This window comes from Dromaius novaehollandiae, chromosome 2, assembly GCF_036370855.1.
Source record: "Dromaius novaehollandiae isolate bDroNov1 chromosome 2, bDroNov1.hap1, whole genome shotgun sequence".
In the NCBI taxonomy this organism is placed as follows: Eukaryota; Metazoa; Chordata; class Aves; order Casuariiformes; family Dromaiidae; genus Dromaius; species Dromaius novaehollandiae.
The window spans coordinates 62,111,559-62,133,553 of NC_088099.1; the positions used below are offsets into that span (position 1 = coordinate 62,111,559).

The 21,995-nt window shown below is 38.7% G+C and overlaps 1 protein-coding gene across 5 annotated transcripts in view; it reads left to right on the top strand.

Annotated features, from left to right (window-relative positions):
• The window catches only part of ADCY1 (adenylate cyclase 1), a 166,033-nt gene that overhangs the window by 24,000 nt on the left and 120,038 nt on the right, over positions 1 to 21,995 (top strand). The window lies entirely within an intron of this gene.

Genomic DNA, 21,995 nt, shown 5'->3' on the forward strand with positions numbered 1-21,995 from the left:
GCTTTATAGGACCAGCTTCCTACTGCTGGGCCATTTGAGTCACATCTTTCTCATGGGAATTTGCATGAGTACCACAGATTGATAGTTTCATAGTTTCATAGATGTACACATGAGCACTGACTGTGTGCTGCAGATCTACTTGGTTTGTGATTGGTTTTTGTTAATTATTAGACCGTGGTAAGACACAGTGTTTCAAAGGTCAGTGTAAGGAGCACTGGTACCAGTCAATCAAAACTGTATACTGAAATGGTACTGGTGTGATAGTGCAATTGTTTGCTCAGGCACTGGCAGTAAACATGTATTGATAGGTGCTTCATTAATTATGGAAGCCTGTCCAAACAGGAGAGAGATCTGGGTTTGTTTATATATTCCACTATTAAGAATTGAACTTTATTCCCTGATCCAGAATATACTTACGACGATAGCACTTTAGTTTATATAAACCGAAAATCTACCCTGTGCTGTTTTTTTTTGTTTTGTTTTGTTAATTCTGTGTCTGATTATATGTCTTTATTGAATAAGCCTAGACTACATTTCCCATTGCTGAATTAGTGGTCTGAATATATTAGAAAAGAAGTATTTTAGGACCTTTCTTATGGCCATATGCTCAGTAACAGGGAAGAATATAGCTTGCCAGGTTGAGATCATACAGAGAGTAGAAAGAAAGATATGATCAGAGAGAACGGCACAGATAAGCGCTATCTGTGTTACCAGGAGGGATCATGTCTGGGCTATCATGTGGTTGTAACAGCACAGCTTACGCTTCTGTTCTTAATCACACTGATGAACACAAGCAATGCAGCATCAAGGCTGGGGATTTCCAGAGCCTTAGCAATCTTTGAAGACAGAGCATATGAGAAGCACATGCTAAGTTTTTATGCTAGGGAGTCTAATGAATCTGTGGAAACTGGAGGTCTAGTTGAGTTAAGCTGGTGCAGAGATGTTACTCCTTTAGAAAAAGAATAGTAGTATTTTTGGAAATTTCTTTGGCTCCACTTAAAAGTGGTATTATAAGCTTTATACTCCCGAAGGGGGAAATTTTAGGTTCTTAAGCTATGATACAGGAAAGACATCATGGCCTGTAGGTTATCCTATAGTAGAGAATCTTAGTCACTTCCTATTCAATTATCAGGGTATATAGTACTACCCTTTGTATTGGTAATCCCTATGAAATTAATGTCATGCAGGGAAATAAAAGTGGAATTGAGGGGCTGCCAGGGCCTAATCAGACAAGCAGATCAACTCCCAAAACCTTACACCCTCTTTCCTGCAATACCTCCTCAGTCCTTCTGCCCAGGAAGCAAAACGAACAAACAAAACCCAAAATTCCCCAGCAAAGGCATAGATCAGGATCGTGGTGAACTAGGCATTGTGTTAACGTAGACTAGAAAGATGGTTCCTGTCTCCTCCCAAATAAATGATTTATTTGTTTGCTTGATAGTAAATAGTAAATATTAAGGCACTGAAGCTTGATAACAAATGATCATAGCAATCATATCATTAATTCATCCACATTGCCTTAAGGTAGGTTGTTAATATCTATATATTAGAAAGAACCTGACTGCAGAGAGGATAAGGAACTCTGCCACCTCTGTTCATAAGCTTCCCATGTCTTCTAGAAATATTTTGTTCTGTCTTTATTGCCAGTCACTGTGATATTTTGTCCCTTACTTTTCTCCGCAAGTATGCTTTTGGTCACCTGGTTATGAGCTCTTCGGTAGAACACTCTTAATAGTATTGATGGTTTGCTGTGTGTATAGATTTCAGGTGCTGATTTGTTCCAGGAAAAGCCTATTTCCTTGCAGCTACAGGAATGGTCACAGTTGCTTGTCATGGATACAGGGGTATTTACAGCAGAAAGTAAGGTCAAATACACTGTAAAAGGATTGTAGCCAGAGAGGGAGGAAGCTAAACTCAAACTGAGCGTTGCGTAAGGGAAATCTTCCAGAAGCCAGCTGAATATTAGGTGAGGATTGCAGCATGTTGTTATTTTTCAACTTGGAAGTTGGCTGAAGTGAGCTTCATCTTAGGTATTTGCTACGCGTACTATGGCTGAACGAGACCTTTGACTCTTACGGAAGTGGAGTCTGTGCTTTTCGTGCGTGTCTATGTGGTTGGTGGATTTGTGTCTGAATATCTAGCCTTTCATATCACATTACCTTCACAGAGATTATGATCAAGAACATATGTTTAATTGTAAAAGATATTCTTATTTTATGGACTGTTACCTACTTACAGTTTTATGCTTGCCTTGCTGTGCCCAATGCCTGGGGCACTTTCAGTAACGTTCTCAGTAGAGTGCTTTAGAGGAGATTTTATTGATGCCCATGGTGTTGGTAGCAGACTTTGAACCCCCTCCCCCCCATTTTTTTTTAATCTGTGTCTCCCTTTTCTTTACATCAGAATGTGATGATCTTTCAGTAAGATTAATTCAGGCCCTTGAATTGTGTCAGACTACAGTACACTGTGGGAAACAATGCACTGGGATATGCAAAGGTAACACAAATTCCAAATCAATATGAAAGTTATATCAGCTACTTGTGCAAAATCCTGAGTAAGGTAACAGCCAACACAAATCGTGGCTGTGCATAATCAGTTCTAATATGAAAATGGTTTTCGATGGAAACACCGTACACTTAATCAATATTAGCTGCAAAAAATCCCAAATAAACCAAATACCCCAATCCAAACAAACCGAAAGTGTGATACTGACAGATAAAAGTCAAAAGCATGCATGAAGGCAGGCATGTTCTCTTTTTGTTTCCTAAAATTCCTGGCATACCACTTGCATCAGGCTGATTAATTGTGAACTCTAAAGTGTACTACAGAATGTTAAATAATCCATATTTAATGTGTTTCAATGTATTATCTTCTTTCCTTCTCCACCCCATTAAATATAGAGACTACACAATGCAGATCTGGAAGTGTTGAGAAGTGGTGTAGGAATTCTACAAGACCTACAGCCTGTAACCTTCCTCTCTGCTTCTATCACTCGCACATGCACGCAGACAACACATACAGGGGAGGCTAGAGCCAATGTGATGTCTCCCCTTGCTCCTCATTCTGAGGCTTACATGAGGATGAAAGAAGAAAGCAAAATTGCAAAGTGCAAGTAACCAAAGACATGAGCTCACAAAGTGAGGACATTCATAGAAGTTCCTATGGTTTCTCTGAACTTTCTCTGACCTACATTGACTCCAAGTACCATTCACACCTGGTCTTCTTCCTCTTCTCTCTTCTATCCTTTTCCCCTCCATTACCTTCTTTCCTTTTGTCCATGTTGTTAAGACATAGCATCCCATTTCCCCCACTCTTTCCTCACTCCCCTCCAAAAAGAAAAAAAAAGAGCCTGGAAAAATCATGCCATTTATTATCTTCACATGATTTGCTTTGTTAATATATTATACGTATTTCCCCATCCTGCATTTGCCTTGTCTGAGTAGATTATTACCACAAAAGGCAATGACTGTTGCTCTGTCTTTCTACTTGGTTGGTCCAGCGGACCCCAAATCCAGATTGGTTCTTAGACACAATTATAATTCTATATAATAATAAGAAGAAATGACGATTTAGTGATAACTCTGCAACGTAATTATCACGTAATTACCACTTACTGGTTGTTCAGTCTGGTAACTAAAATGATTTGGTGTCCCTCTTGCAAACAGGCCTTATTGGTGCTAATGTCAGTAGGGAGACTAGGGAACAGCCCATGATGGTCACACAGGCAGTGCCATGTCTTTCACTTTAGTTGGCCCTGCTGGTCAGAATGAAGTCTGTGGCAGGGCAGATACCATACTTGCCTTGTGGTGACTAAGTTTTAAGGACCACCAAGCCAGTTTATACTTCTGACATATTGTGAACTTCTCTTTTTTTGCATTTGTGAATTGTATTCTGTTTAAATTCACAATAAATCATTAACAGGATCAACAGCTAAACACAACAAACGCAAATCTGAAAATCCATAGGCTGTACCACAGTTCTGCTCTTCTTACTCTCAGTAGAAATCTTCTGGATTCCAGTATTAGAAGCAAAGGTAGTCCTTGGGGTCACAGTACATTCAAGTGAGTAGATAATTGCTGTATCAAAATTGGACCTTATTTTATGATAAGTATATGGTAGATTACTTGGCAATAATTATACCTTTGAGTAACTGTTTATGGCAGAATTGCATGAAAATTTTAAATTCACGTGTGTTACTTCTGATTCTAGTTTGGCAAGCACTCATTATTCCACTGTTTTTTTACTAATACTCAGGGAAGAAACATTTTGATCAAAATGCTAAATCCCTGTTGTAAACACTTAGGTCCTTTATGATAATTAATACCATCTGCATTTGGGAGGTAGGAGGTTTGCATGTATTTGCATGACTTCCCACCAGGAAGGTGGGAGCCATTTGTGGGAATGTAGAAGGTGAGGTACACTCATAAAATTACATGTGTCCATATTGCTGTGTGGGATTGCAAAACACGTAATTAAAAACACAAATAAAGCTTGTCAAGGGCTATTTTGTGTGGAATGACATAAAAGTATTAGGATCTCTTTCTTGCTTCCAAGGCAGTTCTGTGGAAGGTTGGCTACATGAAGTCAGAGTGGGCAATATGGTATGGGAGCATGGCAATTTGGTTTGGGCTGTGACTAGAAGTGGTCAAGGGCTATTGCATCCCTGGTTTAAATTAATGTGTTTTGAATTTATAATAATATTTGGAATGATTTTTTCAGTCATTCTAAATTGGAATTAGGAACACTGCCCCCCCCCCATCTCTCCCTCTAACTTTATCTATCTTTTTGCAACGGAACATTTTAGAAATAAGTTTAAATTTAAACTCTTTTAACTAGCTAAGATATTCCAGTTATCTGATCAATGAAATACATTCACTCTTCTCTGACCTACATTCATGAAGAAAAAGTTTAAGGAAAGTACTGTTCTAATTGAAAACGGATCATTAATGGAACATATCTGGCAGCCTATTTTGCATTTTAGATAACTCAGAATTATTAATTATCATATTTCTCCCAGGCAGACTTCTAATTTTCCCAGAAAAGTATCTAGGCCTTTACAGCTTGAAAGGAGATAACCAAAACCAACCGTGTACCGGGGATAGCTATATGGGATAAAAGGGATTTGATCTCCTAGGGATTTCCTACTGTGCTGTTTGGGATCTCTTGACAGGGTTACAGGGCTAGCCCCACTTCTGTCTACCTGACCCAGTTTTGGCCTTGGTCCTTCGCCATGTCTGTCTCAAAGTGGAGTTTCAGGATTCTTTCATAAACATGTATCTATATCCACGATGGAATCATCAACATAATTGACCTTTCTTGGCTATACAAAATAGTAGGGAACCAAGCCTATTGTTTTTTGTTTTGTTTGTTTTATTCAGAGCTGGTGTTTCACAATCTGTTGAGCTGCTGTGTGCAGTGACACAGAGGCAGGGGTGTGCGTAACCGCCTGCTGCGAAACAGCCACCTCTCCTGTGACGAGAGCGGCCAAGGGCCAGGCGCTTTTCTTCCTGGCAGGCACCGTAACCCCAGTACTGACAAACCACTTCCTCAGCCACAAGTATTGTAATTTGGAGGTTGAAACCAGTAATTGGCAGGAAAAAGGGATTCTCATTCACAGTCGGCATGCCACCTTTCGTCTCATCTAGTTTTAGGCGAGAACGTGTCTGCAGCGAGCAATGTGAGAGCAAAGCATGTTTCCCTCAGCTGGAGCTAGTCCTGGCTGCCTGGGTTGGTACCTCCATGTGGAGCCGTGAAGGTGGCACTGAGGTACTGAGTCTGTCCCTTGAAACAGGACACCTGTTTAGGAGCACAGCTGAATCCAGGGGCATTGAACTTTTAGCTTGTGTTCCTCTCCACCAAAATCTTTTTAAGGTTGTGAAAACAGAGTATACCCCATGTATTTTTTCTACAAATTATTCTTCCAGCTTAATGCAAGTCATCGTGCAGAGCAAGCTGTGCTGCTGCTCTGAGCAGTTACTTTGAGCGTCTGGGGAGTTCTCTGCCTGGTGCTGTCTGGCCCAGTCTGTCCAACTTTGGGGTTGGTTTGATTTGCTTTTTCTCATTCATCAGAATTGCTAGTCAGGGGTTGCACAACAGAACAACCCCAAAAGGCCGAAGAAATGTTTGAGCTGCTAGATCCATTTGGTCTGTGTTGTCATCAATGTCACAGCTGTCATGAAGGTCAGGGTGCAGAAACTATTTCATCCCATCTGAGAAGCCAAATGCATAACTCTTTTTTTGAATCAAGATGAAAATATGAAATTCTTGCATTTATTCATGGTTATATATCATCACAGGTACCATCATAATGCAATATAAAATGCAGTTCCTTCAGGCTGCATAGGACAGAACAGAATGCCGTGTGCAGTTGTTTGCTGCAATGCCACAGCTAGTGAGCGCTACATTATCTTTCTCTAGTGGTTCTAAGCCATCCTGTATATCATGCAGGAGAAGAATTGAATTCCTCACCACGTTTGCCAGAGTGCCACCACAGGGTGAAAATTTCCAGAGCGAAATGCTTTTCAGTGAAGGTAGCCAGAGGGGTGGAGAAAGCTTTCTTTTAATAAAGGGAGTCGTGCAAGAGAGAAACAGTTGAACTAAATACTGCTGAATAGGAACTGTATGACATACCTTTGCCAGAGAAGTTAGATATTTGTACTCCTCTCCTGGGGTGCTTATTTAAATGAAAATTTTTTTCAAAATACTACACAATACTCATAACGTTCAACAGCTGCTGAAAACATTGATTCTGAGCTTGATTCTTTTGTGAGGAATTATTTAGGCCAGGAACTGTAGGTTTGATTGTTTCACCATGTACCACTTCCAGGGAACTCTGTGGCGGGGGGTTGCCTGTCCAGGTTCTCCAGGAGGTAGTGCCGCTAGCTCGTTCATCCCCTAATCTGATTAGTACTGGTGGTCCTAGAAAATGTGACAGTGGGCTTAGGCTGTTTTCTAGCTCGCTGCTGCCAACACCGTTTACCATGCATGATGGATGTTTGATTTGAGGTTCTTGGATTTTGGTTTCCTGACTGGATTTTTCATATTAAAACTAGCTATCAGGAAGTATTCCTCTCTCCTGTCTGTCTTTCTGTGTTTAGGACTTAGAGGCAGGCTGGCTCTCTATTGCTTGTCGGCCTATCTGTGAGCTTAGAAAATTGAAACGAACATTTGTTTGTTTATAACTGTTTCTTTTACTTTTTTACTTGTGGCTTCGTGACTGCAGATTTGAAGTCTCTGTAGCTCTTAAACACTTGTGTCTAAAATCTGTGTACCTTTACTATTTTGTTTTACTGAACTTGGAAAAATCAGTTTGGCCTACCTTTATCAGAACAGTACTTCAAATGTATATATTTTATAATAATGATGTGAAATATTTAGAGTCTTTCTGAATAAATAAAATATTACCTGGTAGATTTATTTCTACTATAGGCCTAATCCTATCTCCTGTGTAATCCAGTAGTGAAACCTCTACTGCTCTCAGCTGGGTAAAAACAAAACAACAACAACAAACTAACAACTTTTCTCCAACTTTCTTACCTGAAGTATCTACTTTTTTTGAGGAAATACTCTTCAGTTTTTCTCCCTTGTGCTCTGAATTTGTGCAACTTCATAAAGCTTTCTGCTGTAGCCCTTGTGTCTTCAGGCCTCACCTCTGCTTGCCAAAGTAGCCCTTGACCATGATACAAACTGTTCTTCCTTTTTATAGTGAACTATTTTGTTGCATTTTTAGGACTTTTCAGAAGTGTCTTCTAGAAAAGTGTGGTTCCAGTGCAGTGGATCCCAAACTTTCTCGGTCCATAAACAATAAGAGTGGACAAATGCTGCACTTAGTTCATAGTTGGCCTCACTTTGGGTTTGGAGGTAATTCCCCCCTGCCCCTTCCTGCAGGGGTCATGGGCACCATGCATGAGAACTGTGGCACCAAATCTCTAATAAGTGACTGTAGGATTCAGAACGCCAGGTTTGTTATCAATTCAAGACAGAGGCTGGACTACACCCCTTAAGTGGGTGTTCTTGTCAAAGTTTAGGCTTAATATGGAATACAGTTTTCATCTTGCTGTTTTGTACCTGTCATTTTAAATAACCTTGATGTTTGAAGTCCTTTTCTAGGTTCTTCTGCTGTTTTAACTTAAATGCTCTATACAGCTTCTGAGTCAGCACCTTTATAGTTGTCACTAACCTCCCCATGGAAATAAGCAGGGCCAACATTTTATGACTTAATAGGAGTATTTGTGACATCTGGCTTTATTAATTTAGCCAGCTGGAACAGGTTTCCATGCAGCAGCACATCTCACATTGCTTATTGTTGAAAAGCATGGGATCTCTCAAGGCAAACAGTTTTGAAAAGTAAGATTATTTGTAAAGAGTGGATAAAATTTTCAGAACCACCTAAACTACTTAGGACCCTAATGATGCAGTTCCATGGCAGCTGAAGCCCATCGAAGTCAGCAGGTGCTTTCTGGTCTGGCCTTGTGTACCTACCACTGCTTTCTTGCTTCCTCGTGCACTCAGTGCTTCAGAGAACTGATCCCCGAAACAGCCCTTCTTCTTTGCTAGGTCAGTTTTGGCCAAGTGAGTTCCAAGAACCAGTTCAAGATGTGACTGCACCAGCTCATCAGCTGGCACTGGAGAGAAGCAGGAGCCTGCAGAGGGGAAGGCAGTGCCCACAGCAGCACAGCATTGCGTCCAGAAGGATAAATGCTCTTAAGAGATATTTTCAAGTCTCTCATGCAGAGCTGTGCTACCATGGCTAAACTGGTTTCAGACCTTGCCTGTAGTTGTCTTTGCAGCACTGTGCTGTGTACAGGGGATGCAAAAGCACTGGTCAGCCTCAGGACCTGTACTTTTGAATCATGTTAGCTTTCTATTCTGGACTGTGTGAAGAAATATAACTCCTAAATAAACTGACTCATTAAATTATGTAATGCTTTTTGCCAAAAAGCTGCATTGCTAGATCAGATTACTGATCCACTTATTCTTGTATCCCCTTCCTATCATCAGTCATGTGTTGATTAGTCAAAATACCATTCCATATTGTGTGTATGTGAGTTATTAAAAACCCAGAGAACTGACAGCGTTCCCTATAAGCAACACACAGAAGTGCGGTGGTAAGCTCTAAGGTACTGAGCTGTTACTGCATAGTGTCGTGTTACTGGAGACAGCAACAAATAGGTTTAGCTAATTGGGCAATTATACAGATGGGTTACGTTTTACATATGTTGGTCCTTTTGAAAGCGTGGTGAAAAGGGCTTAGAAGAATCATTTTGCCTGCTGCAGTGCTGAAAAGCCGCTGCTTTTGAGGTGAAAAACAGCAGCTGCTTAGCAGTTGGAAAAGTCCTATAATCTACTGAACCTACAGGGGTAATTCAGGTAGGCAAAAATGTGATTACTTGGTATACTTCATACACTGAACTAACTATGCAATGCCTTACACTGGAAAAATGCCTTATTTACCATCACTATCAGCATAGGCCTCCAAGGATAGAATTGTATATAATTTATGTAATCTGGATACAATTAAAAACATTTATCAACATGTATAAAGTTATTTGGACTTCTTTTTAAAACTTTAGTCTCAATCTTTGCCTCAGTTCTTGTGCTTAGCTAATTCTGACTATAAAAATAGACGCTTTAGTTGTTATTCAATATGAAAATCTGCCTATTTTAAAGAACTGTCTTTTCAAGATGACAAAACAAGACAATATAGCAAATGCAACAGGAAACAACAGAGAGGGTGAAATAAATTTCAAAATATTGAAGTGATGTAGACAGGCTGGCCATAGTAACATAGCTGCAGTAACTCAGATTTTAGATTATAGCATGGAAGCCCTAAGCCATTAAGGCAGAAACCATGCTATCACTTTGACTTGCATGGAGACACATAAATAAGTGAGTTTGCGTGAAGTGACTAGCAGAAGAATTTAGTGCACTGATTATAGAGCTTACATTGCATTTTGGCTTTTAGAGGTGGTCAAAATAATTGCACTGGGGCAAGAATTACTCTTAATGTAAAGAATAGGCTTGTATCTCTTTAAAGTTGTCAGAACATTGAATGAAGGTTGTGAGTTTGATCCCTTACTAGTGTTTCAAGCTGGCGTTTGGACTTACCAAAAAATACTGCCAAAGTTGCTGGAGACCTTGCAGGAACACTTAGCAGAATACGGCCTGGTCCTGGCATCGTGGTTTGGGATTTGTTAGAACCTCTTTTACTGATGGTTCAATCTATGACAGATTTTCCTTATGTGTTCCTTATAAAGAAGAATTTGAGCAGTGGGAGCCTCCCAGACCTCCTCCATACTGAATGCAGTCGTGAAAAGTCCATTTAGTTTTTGCATACAGGTGCTCTGCTCTGGATGTTTTTGACAGGAGGATTTATTACTTATTTTTATGCGATTAGCAAGCTATTGGATGGGGATGGGGGGAACAGTGGAATCTTGTTGGTTTCTACATTTGATGTATCAAAGCTTATATACTTTTCTGCACATTTGTTTTTTTTGTGTTTGTCAGCTTCTTGAGGAATAGCTTTGTTTCCTATAATGTTGTTTACTCCGCTATTAAATCACACTGATAAATTTGCAGGGGAAGCTGACAAGTAGCATGCCTATAAATCATCTCCACGTCCCTGGCCAGGATAATACCCTTCTGACTGTTCCTTTTAATTTATATCATTTTTGCAAGCATCTTCATTTTTGTTCAGTTGTTCTTTCTGAAATTAAACACTATTACATATTTCGGGGGGGGGGGGGCTGGGAGTGTTTGTTTTTATTTATTTTTCCTTGCAAGGGTGTCCATGGGTACATTGCAGTTATTTTGGTGGTTACATTTTGAACCAAGTACTAGAGCAGTGCTCAGAATGACTTCAGGAGAGCTTCCCTCCCTCTTGGTTGCCCAGTTAGCTGCTTCATGAAGCAGTCATTTAGGGAAACTAAAACTTTGCCTTAGTTTCGTGCCCCACTGTCATCGTTACTGAATCTCCATAGGAGCTGCTGAAGGTTCCTGTTACTGGCTATTGCACAGTGACAGCCTTTTGGGAAGCTCCTAAGTGAACCACACTCCCTCAGGTTGTGATAGTATCGCCCTATTAATATGCTTTTCCTACTTAAGCATTGCATTTTAATCCATAGAGTTTCTGTTACTTGTTAATACAGTTGATTTATTTATCTCCTTGGAATGGAAGAATTCTTTAATTTATAGCAGCACTCCTCTAGCCTTGCCTCCTTTTTTTTCCCCATGTAATTTGTAGTTTGGAAATACAGTGTCTCACTGTTTGATTTTCTTTCCAGCATGATTCTGGTATGGTGTTTCTAATTCTATATTCACTTCTAATTCAAGTTCTCCCATTTTAAATTTGTATGGGAGCACACACACATTTGGTCTGGCTGCCTACTTTCTATGCTCTACGTAGATGGGATTTTATTGGTTTAGAGTGTTTTCATTACTTCACCTATAAAGGATGAATTCTGTTGAAATGTGCGATCGTCCACCTTGCCAAAATCTCCCCAGTTTGTAGTTTTGCTTTGACTTGTTTTTTATTTATATGAAGTTAATACTGCTTGAACAGGTGCATCCTGCTCCAAGTGTCTACAGTTGCTACTAATTCAACACCTCAATTTTTAGTAGGTCCCTGTTGAACTTCTCCTATTGGCTGAATCTACAAGTAGCAATGACCCAATGTTCGATGCCATGTTCTTTGAAGTCAGTACGTCAAATGACTTAATTGATGGATTTAGGATCAGATCAATAGTATTTAGCTCTGCAGGTAGTAGAACTGTCCCTAGTGAAGCTGTCTGTGTAAGTCAGGATTTCTTACATAAGGGTTTATGAATAGCTAGTGTGGATACCTTATCAATGGATTTGGGGCAGTCACCCAAGAGATGCTCAATGCCTCAGAACCTGGCCAAAAAAATATTTCAAGTATTTGATTGATCAAGTAAAAGATTTAAAAAATGTATTTATTGCTATCTTCATATCAAAAACAAATCCAGTAAGGAGTATTAATACTGATAACAGTAAATCAAAATCTTCCTAACATAACCTAGTATGTACAATTCTTTACTTAGTTTTTGTTGCAAGAATATATGTTTCACATCTATTTTTATTCTCAGGCAAAGTTAGGGGAAAAGAAAGGAGAAAAATGGAGCAGTTGTAGACTACTGTGACATTATATTTTGCTACTTATATTTGTGGTCTAGATGTGTTAAGTCCTAAATATCCTCACAGTTATTATGAAGCCTTAATTCAGTGCCACATATCTTATTGCTAAATCCCCTCTTATGAGGATATAGACTTGTAATTTCCAGGATTGTTTCTGACATCATCGTAAAATGATTGAGGGATTACTTATTTAGTTACTTTTCTAGACCATTCAGGAGATAGTAGAAAATATTAAAATGGTTGGCAAGTTATTGAATGCATTGGCGATTAATACTTTAATCTTTCTGTAGGTAAAGGTTTCCCATAGAGTAATAAGGATCTGCCAGAGTTCTGTGTATATTTAGCTTGCTCATATACATGTAGCATAATGAATAGTTATAGCTACTTTTATTATGAGCCCTTTTTATTATCTTTTCAAATAGATAGTTATATATAGTTAATATATTTCAGCACATATCTCTATGCTGTAAATCACATCTTTTCCTGTACCTGTTGCATTCTTTATGATACAAATCCTTTGAGGCGTGCAAGCTAGTGGATCCTCTCAAAAAAAAAAAAAAATCATTGTGTGCACCATATTGAAGAAAAAAGCATGAATGCCTTGTCTTTATTTTTCCTTTTTATTCTGGTAACACATCTTGGAACAGAACATGGAATTCAGTGGAAAGTGGGCTAAATGGTGTTCAGTCCATAGGACTGAACTTGAGCTAGTCCAGAGTAACCTCTTCCAAAACACATGTAGTGTGGGCATCGGGTCCTCAGCACCACCTCTTTCCCTCTACAAATCCACACCTCTTGGGGACTTTACTTGCTGATTTAGACATAGTCGAGCAGAATCCTGGATTTCCCTTGCATCTTCAGGATCAGACCAAGAACACGTGGAGTCTACACCAGAAGAAAAAAAAATAAAGCAGTGCTGAGGAGTTTATGCTCTGTTCCATACTTTTTTTTTTTTGAGTTTCTTTGTGCACAAGAGAGTGCAATCAGAAAACTCTTAAGAGGTGATTTGTGTATAGTTAAGAAAGAAGTAATATGACATAATAGGACATATTAGAGCAGTTGCAATATACTTTTTTTAGCAGTGAACAGCCTGCTTTGGGGCTTAACAAACAAAACAGGGGAGAAAATATTTTATGAAGCAGAATAAGAAATTACAGATGCATTTTCTTTTACCCTGTACTTTTCAGAATTCTCAATAATTCAGTTAAATGCTACTCTTTTCCAGGGCATGAAATTCTGCTGTTTGCAATCTCTTATAATGTGTATATGGAAATACAACCATCTCTCACACTCATAAGAGTGTGCGTTCTTAATTTGATGGACAGTATTAGGCTCATTGGAATTGACAAGACATTCAAAGTAGAAAATAGACCCACCAGACAGGCTGTGGGAAGGAGGACTTTCATTGTTTCAATGAGAGCTGGGAAGAGTTTTTGGATATATGGTAACTGTAAGAGCAAAACACAGGCAAACAAAGAAACAAAAAAACGCAGGGAAACAATTTACCTGTCATTCTCTTTCGTTCAAAATAAACTCCGTAATACAGCATTGGCAAAAAATGAAATGAACAAAAAAATGCCAAAAACCCCCAAACTGTCTTCAAAGTGGTACTATAGATTTTTCTAAATACAGCATCGTATCTGTAATTCTAATCCCCTTATTATTCTTCAGCTCTTCTTTCCTGCTCTGAGTAGACATATTTCACTTCTACTTTTAATCATTCCTTTTCTCTTCAATCCTTCTACCTTTTTTCCCTTTACCCCCATTTATTCCTCCTTTTCTAAAAACATACTTGCTTTCTTTCCTGTTATATGCTATTTTCCTCCAGTTTTGTGATTATATGTTTTTACTTATTCATGCAGTTATCTCTGTGATTTTGAATGCTTGGCATCCACAATATTATACCTTTTTCCCAAAATATTTTTTTTTTGCATGCAAATGACAATGGGTTAAAACATAACCAGAAAATCTACACAGGACAAGCAGATCGTACCGAACTCCATGAGTTATTAATCATGTTCTCTCATGATATTTCTTTAAAAGCATCCTGCTGCTCACAAAATCAGAATATCATTTCTTTCTAGGCTTCTGATCCAGCAGTGAGATTTGTATGCATCAGTTTGCAGTGCTACCCAAATTTCCAACCATAGAATCCTGCCTTCATTTTTTAGCACAGTTCAACTGTTTTTAATCATACAGCTTAGAGAGTTTCTAACAACCAACCTGATTTGTAGAATCACTTCTTTAAAATCAGCAGAGTTTGGTTCTTAATGTTTTATCTTTAGAATTTCTTTGACTTCTCTTGAAATAATTGACCAATGACTTGAATTGTTAAATAGAATGATTAAACAAAAGTATATCCTTTTGTTTTCCTAATAAGTCTGTCAAATAAAAACGGGACAGAAAATATATATATTTTTTTAATTTTCCATCAACTTATTGTTTGATCAGCTGGTTGCTGATATACTGTATGGATGGGTTCTCTTTACAAAAATAATTTTCAAAGTAGAACACAAAAATGACTAGCCTTCTCTATTTTTTTTCTGCTTAAATTACTGCTTTGCAACTTTCTCAATATTAAAGCTCTCAAGTGCCAACACTGACAGAAGATGCCATAGCTTGAATGACCCTGCAGAGTGAAAATCTTATTATCTGCAGAGACAGCTCTTGCAAGCTGTAAAGCACAATAGGGGAAAAGTAAACGGGTTCAGTGTAATAGAACATAGTTTCCTTAAGGCAAACGCTTTCATCTTTTCAGGACATTTGACCAAAAGTGACATCATTCACCAACAGCTTCAGATATCTGCACAGAGAGGAAAAAAGAGAAAAGAGGCACAAGAGGACATTTGTCAGATCTAGGAGGCAATCTTTTTGGCAGAAAAGAAAACTGATTGAGATCAGTTTAGTCCTAATGCAGTCATGTTTTCACTTAGCAATATGCAGGCAGCCAGAGCTGTGTATGCACTTTTTCCTCTCTTTATCTCTGACTGCCCTCATTCATCTGGAAAAGGACCAGGTGTTTTTGCAGTGAGTGAGAACCAAGGCCTTACAGTTTGATCAATCGATTTAATTTGCAGGTGAGTTGTTACAAGACTTCTGTATATTTCTTAACATTTATTTAGCAATCTTTTTTTTTTAAGTGGCATAAAATAAGTATGAAGTTCTATGATTGATCTAAAAAAATGTGTGCCTGATAGTGGGTCTCCAGAAATTACTTGGATTTGCTATATAGCTTCCTTAACCTTAAATAATGCATTTCAGCATGATTTCCTAATGATGAATTCATTAGAGCGTAGCATTTGGACAACTGCTTGAACTTACCCTGTGTTAATTTTCTCTTCTATGATATGCCTATGATCCTACATAACTGACATACAATGACTTGGAAATCTGACTGTAGTCTTGGCCCTATCCAAGATACTCTTTAGATCTTGAGAAAGTTCCCTGAAGCTAAATTCAAAAAAGACAGTTAGAGGCTTTAATGCTGGGGGTTGCAGTTCCTAGATTTTAGACACCTGCCCTTCCAAGAATAAAACTCAAACCCCTCTTTGGGACTAGGCTATGTACAGAGCAGAATAACACCATTCCAGTACCGAATAGATATTTCAGTGTCTATGTATCATTTGTAATATGGCACCATGACAGTATTTTGTCCTCAGAGGTACAGTTCCTAAATTTGAAAAGAACTACTTTAACTGTTGGAAAAGAGAAATGAGACGTGGAAGCCCACGCTTTGTAATCAGCTCTGTTACTGGCCTGCAGGATGACTAGTCCTCCCCTACGAAGCTGTCGCACTGGAACTAGATAGCCTCCTTCCCAGGTTATTACAGAGGCAATCTAACACTGTGGTGCCCCTCGCTGCACTGAAGTTGTGGCCTTGTTTCATGTCTCTGTAGTCTCAGAAGAGCACACAAAGAAATGCTTTCCTGCAAGGGGCTGGAGTGAGGCTGCTACATATCATTTCTCAGTCACTCATAGGACTCAAATGAAGAAAAACTGCATTTAAGATCTTAAGGTCCAGTCACCTAGCAACTATATTCCCACCAAAGGTTTCAAAACTAGCTTGGATTGTGTATCCTCAGAAGTCGTTATTTTTATGTATTTAAATTACTATACCTTTTAAAGAAAACTTTTCAAGTATATTAAGATGTCTAGATGGATTTTTTTATAGGAACAAGTCTTGGAAAGGAGTTGCATGTTGCATACAGCAAATGCAAACAAATGTTGAACAACTTTCTGCATTGTGCTCTTATTGCACAAAATGGCATTACGCTAACTAATGGGAAAAGGGGAGAAAGCTGCACTTTCCTATTTGATGCAGAACAGCTTCGGGACTGATCACAGGAACTGTGCCAAGCAAGTAAAAGACTTTTGCATAAATAGATAAAATATGCTGGTCATAATTTCTATAGAAATGGTTGAAAATAGCTTTGGCACCATATACTAAGTTTTTTGTGATAGCTGGCAGCTATTCATAATGCTTGGGAACAATGGCAGTGTCCAAAAACCCCTCCAACCTAACAACCCACCCCCAAAGCACAGACAAACTGAGGGCTTCTTTGTTCTATTATGACTCACAATATACTAAAAAAGAGAATAATAGGTAAATCAGGAAAGAAGCACAAGTAGCATTTTCGTCCCTTCTCTCAGCACGAAGAAATTTGTGAGAAATGCCATTTAAGCCAGTTTGCAAGAACATTTTGACTTTTTTTCTGTGTGGCTCATTGCTGCAGCTTTCCACAAATGGAAGTGATTGAGATCTTACCATTATGGCTAAGGTATATGTTCTGTTGTGAGCCTGTTACACACTCTAGAGTGCAACACCATAGTATAACTACAGGAGAAGTCTACATCTGAAATAGCATCATATTTTCCCTATCATATCTGAGAGGCGTTCACAGCCTCTCTTGTAGTGAAAAGCCAAGGAGATGAGCCTGTTTTTCTGTGTACCTAGACTTGACTGATTTGTCTTGATGAGTGTGAAATTACTCTGGCTTCTTACTTGATATTCTTCAAATATTCTCTTCCTTCCACAATAGCGCCTGTACTTCTGTGGGCTTTGGAGAGAGTTTGTTGATTTGTGTAGAGGTAACCTGTAGTTAGCCATGGGTAAGATCTGGTTTGATAAATGGAGATATGGCTAATATTAACCTCAGCGGGGCTTAATGGAAATCAAGAGAAATTAAAATTTTTCAAATGTTATCAAGTGACAACTAATAAATGTGTATTAATACACACGTGTATAAAAATATGCTTCAGATGGAGGCAAATCAGGGCATTTTCTTGTTGCTTTTCTGAATTTCTGTAGTGTGACAGCCTAGTGCTATACTTAGCAAGTTTCAAACGTTGCAGTTGTGGTTGGGCCAACCATTCCTAATGGAGTACTGCTATATGTTTAGCTTCTGTCCTGAAAATACAGCTTTTACGAATTCATTCATTATTTGGAAAGCTTTGAAGTAACAGAGAAATTATGTCTGAAGGTGTTTCAGCCTGTATGGCTGCTTGCATTTTTTCCCATCTAGTCCATTATTTCTTATGTATAAAATTCTATATTTCAGTGCTCTGTTGTATATTAAGCATAGGTCCTTTGTCATTTATTTTTCCTATTCCCCAATGTGATGGCTAAAAATGAATAATCAGCTGCCACTTTCTCTTTAAAATAAAATTAAAAAGTGCATCTTTCTCTCTTCCTAATAAAAAAGTTTCCAGAAGTCTTTTTACACCAATTAAAAATTTTATTTGTTGTTAATGTGGTAGGTAAAAAATGATGGAATTATGAATTCCTTTCAGAAATTCACTAAGAAAGGCACAACAGCTCAGGACCTCAAAAGTAGGTGTTTAAAATTAATTTCATAAATCCATATTTCACACATTTGAGTGAGAGTCTGCATGAGTGGGCAAATAGTAGTCTGGGATTTAAGTGAGAAAAAACAAATATTTGGTAGCTTAAGTAGCCAAAAATATTTTTTCCAAAAAGCTTGAGCTGCAGAACTACACAAGGTTTAGGAACCTAAATTTATGGTTCAGTCAATCCCAGTTCTGATATTCCATCATAATTCTCTGCTATTTCATCTTAGAGATAATTGCTTCTGACACCAGATAATCAGCCAGCAGTGTAACTTCAGTGAGAAATGTGTGCCAACTATTCTTCCAGTGCATGTTTTAAAGTTGAAAGTACTTCTGATAAAGGTACAAGAAATCAAAAAGTAAAACAGAAAATCCTGTTACTTTTTAACACTGTGGAGCTTGATGGCTTTTGATGACACTGTTTTTGTAGTATTTCTTTTTAGAATGTTTTACAGAGTGTATTTTCAAAAGCAATCCTAAGCTGTGCCTTAGTCAAACAGGTAAACAGAGGGAGAAACCCATGGTGCATTTCTGCTATTCTACATTTTGCATGTACACTTTAAAAAAATCTGGCTGTGACTAATTAATATAGCACCCTGGGCCTCTTAAAGGCCTCTCTTCACTTGTCTGCTTGGGGAGACCATGATAATACTGTCTTTTCCTTGGTGGTAACGTTAGCTCTCGTTCAATGCTGGTACCGTTTGTCCTTAGGCACTCGCCCCACCATGCATAAGTTGGATAGTCATGATGTAGAGCAGTTTCTTTCTCATTGTTGGAGGATAGTTTGTGAGAAATGCCATGTAAGCCAGTTTGCAAGAAGTTTACCTTCCTTTTTTAATTCCTTTGTAAGAAATTTGCAGTTTGCCTCCCCCCGCCTTTTTTCCCTGCATACTCATCTACGCATGATAAAACAGGATTATGACCACAGAAATGAGAAAACGGATGGTCAGGGAGGCTGAGGCTTGCCCAGGCTCACCTGTGGGATCACTGAATCCCCCCTTAGCATATGCTATAGATTCAGGAGGGAAGTGAAGGAAGAGAGAAACCAGGGAAAATCGCACAGCAGAACATTTCTTTAATAAGCAGCATAAACCTGTTAGGAGAAAAATTAATAGAAATAAGAGAGGATTGTTTATTGAAAATAGGGAGAAATTTGAATAATCTGGAGATAATTTGTTTAGATGATTTTTTTTGGTACTGGGGAGTGCTTTTTGGGAAGCAGTCAGGAACTGAAGGAACAGCTCTTTGCTCCTGTGTTATGCCACTTCAGTACAAGGAGGGAGCAGATGTAGTAATTAAGTGTTCTCAAAAGGTTGCAAAGTGAATTCATTAAGTGAATTACTAGAGGTAACAAAGCTGTGTCAGGATCAAGAGGCAATTTTGCATCTGAAAATATTAGAATTGATCTCATCTTGAAGTTCTCTTTTATGCAGTCTTGAGCTGTAAATAAAGCACTGCTCTAATGGTAGCATTTCCCATAACAGGAAAAAAGAGAAATGATTTTTGTTTAAACTCACAATAGGCCTTGTTCATGATAGCACTCGTTTTCATACACACTGCAGTCTTGCCTTGCTCTTCAGCAGTTTTAATGGTGGAAGCAGTGACTCATTTTGGTAAGAAGTTCTTGACTCTTTCCTTAGAGGCATGCCTCACGATAGAAACTCGTACTTCACAATAATGCATTTCATTGCCATATCTCAAAGTATTTTGACAGAATGAGTAAATGTTACTTTGTCTGCATACTGGGAACAGCAACAGTAGCACAGAAATTACGTGTAGTAAAGTTCACATATTAGACAAAACTAGAAATAGAATTTGGGCCCTCTGCACCTCCTGCTTTATCAGCCAGCTGAAGGTTAAGACATACAAGAACTGTCTTGATCTTGCTTTTTCTGCAAATTTTGGTATTCATCTGGAACTGCTGGCCATGTTTCCTACCTATTCTCCTTTTTTTGTGAGACAGCATGAGAGTTCATGCCACTAAGAATAAATCAAATATTTGATATTAGCTACTGAATTCTAATCCTGAGAGAGCTAATTATTGAAACAAATCCTCAGTTCCATTCACACCATAAATCCAACTTGTAGAAAAGTGGACTGAGGCTTTAGGGGAGCGACTCCTTAAATTTTACTCTCTGGCAATTTATATTTCAAATCTAGTCTACTTTAGTTGGTTTTTTTAATATCCAACCACATGAATGCCACTCTATAAAGAAGTCTTTGACTAATCCAGAAGCCATGTAGGCCTTCATGAAATAGTGACATTTTTCTATGAGGCACTTCTGTGAAACAAAGAGGAAGCTGCTCCACAGTGGAAACCAGCCTCAAGTGTGAACTTGCCACCTGACAACCGTTTGTCAGATAGCAGAACTGGGCTGCTGGTGAAGCAGAGAATCCTCTGAAAAGGCAGATAAGAGTTTATGTGTAGAAGGAGTAATTACCATTTGTCCGAGTGAGAGCAAGTGCGTGAGTGCATGAAGAATTCGTGAAGAATTTTGCTGTGAGGAAAAAATGTGGAGACTAAACCATACCTAGAACAGGGAGAGAGAAAAGTTCCCAGTCTTCAAAGAGTCTCTCACTAAGACCCAGGGGACACTCAAGAGTGGAAGTGGGAGAATGATTCAGAAAAGAGGTAGATCCCTCTAGCACTCTTAGACTGCTCTGTGTGTGTGTGTGTGTTACGTGCTTCTTGCCTACAAATTGTTTGCCTGCTCTTTGGTGGACATTGCTGCACTGTGTAGCTTCCATTCCCCAGCACACTCCCAAACCAGGCTGAGAAGCAGGGCCAATTGCCCCCTTAGCACTGGAGAAACATAGGGCAGGCTCAGGAGCAGTAATAGTCACTTTGCTTCCCCAGGCGTATGTAAGGTTAGAAGCACCACAGACCAAAGCATCACTGTCAAGCTAGAGAATTAAATTCTTCAGAGAAATTGGACAAACCAGGAAGGCAGGTTTCTTGAGTACAGTGGTTGAATTGTAAAGTATGTCAACTTACTGCTGTACGGCATCTGAATGCTTTTCTGATCCCTTTTCCATTCAGCGGTAGCAGACAAAGATGGGGAAATGTCACAAACCTAACTTGAAACCTATGAAAGACAATGATGAGAAAATAAGAAGGGACAGAAATGTAGCTGAAATACCTGGTGGGGCTGTCAGTCCCTCTTCAGTGACTAGATAGCAGACAAGAACTATCTATCTATGTTCAAAGCCTACCTTTCTTAACATCCTCCAGAGTCTGCGCCACAAGGAACTATGCCACAGAGTCCATCCAGAGATGGAGATTGTATCCTACTAAGAAATAGTGAAACTTAAAGGTTAGGATGTTGGTACTGAAGTGCAGCAGGCTTCATGCGCAGGACAAGATTCAGTGACAACAATCAAAAACCAAAAATAGCTTTCATGACCCTGATGCCCTTTTGTTATTCCAGCTGATGGGTAACCAATTTCATTACAGGTAACAAGGTTTGAAAGAAGTTGCAGAATAAGTCTTTGAGCCATTTTGTATTGCATTAAGTAAAAAGAAATTATTTCTTCTTCAGTAGTTCTGTAGGTAAAAGATAATGCTGAACCCTAAAGAAGAGCACTCTTTTTGATACTAAGTAGTAGTGTAGTGAATAATGTAGGAAGGATTTCAAATGAAGCTCCTTGATCTTTCAGCAGTTTTGGATGCCTCAATACCTCTTAAAAGATCCTTAGTTTTAAATGCACATCTCAGTCTGTCTTGGAGTTATGTCAGATAATATGTGTGGGTTATATATGTATGTGTGTATACACAGAGTGAGATATGCTATTTACATATTAAAGTGAAAGGGACCAGAAAATGGTATGCATTTGAGAAACCTCCAGAGAGAGAATATATGTATGGGGAAAAAATAGTAATTAAGCAGAAGACAGGTTGTGGAAGGGAGGAATTCTTACCTCAGGAGACAATCTGCCCTACTTTCTTTTCTCACATTTTGAAATCTATGAATCTTTTACTTGCTTTATCACTTTTC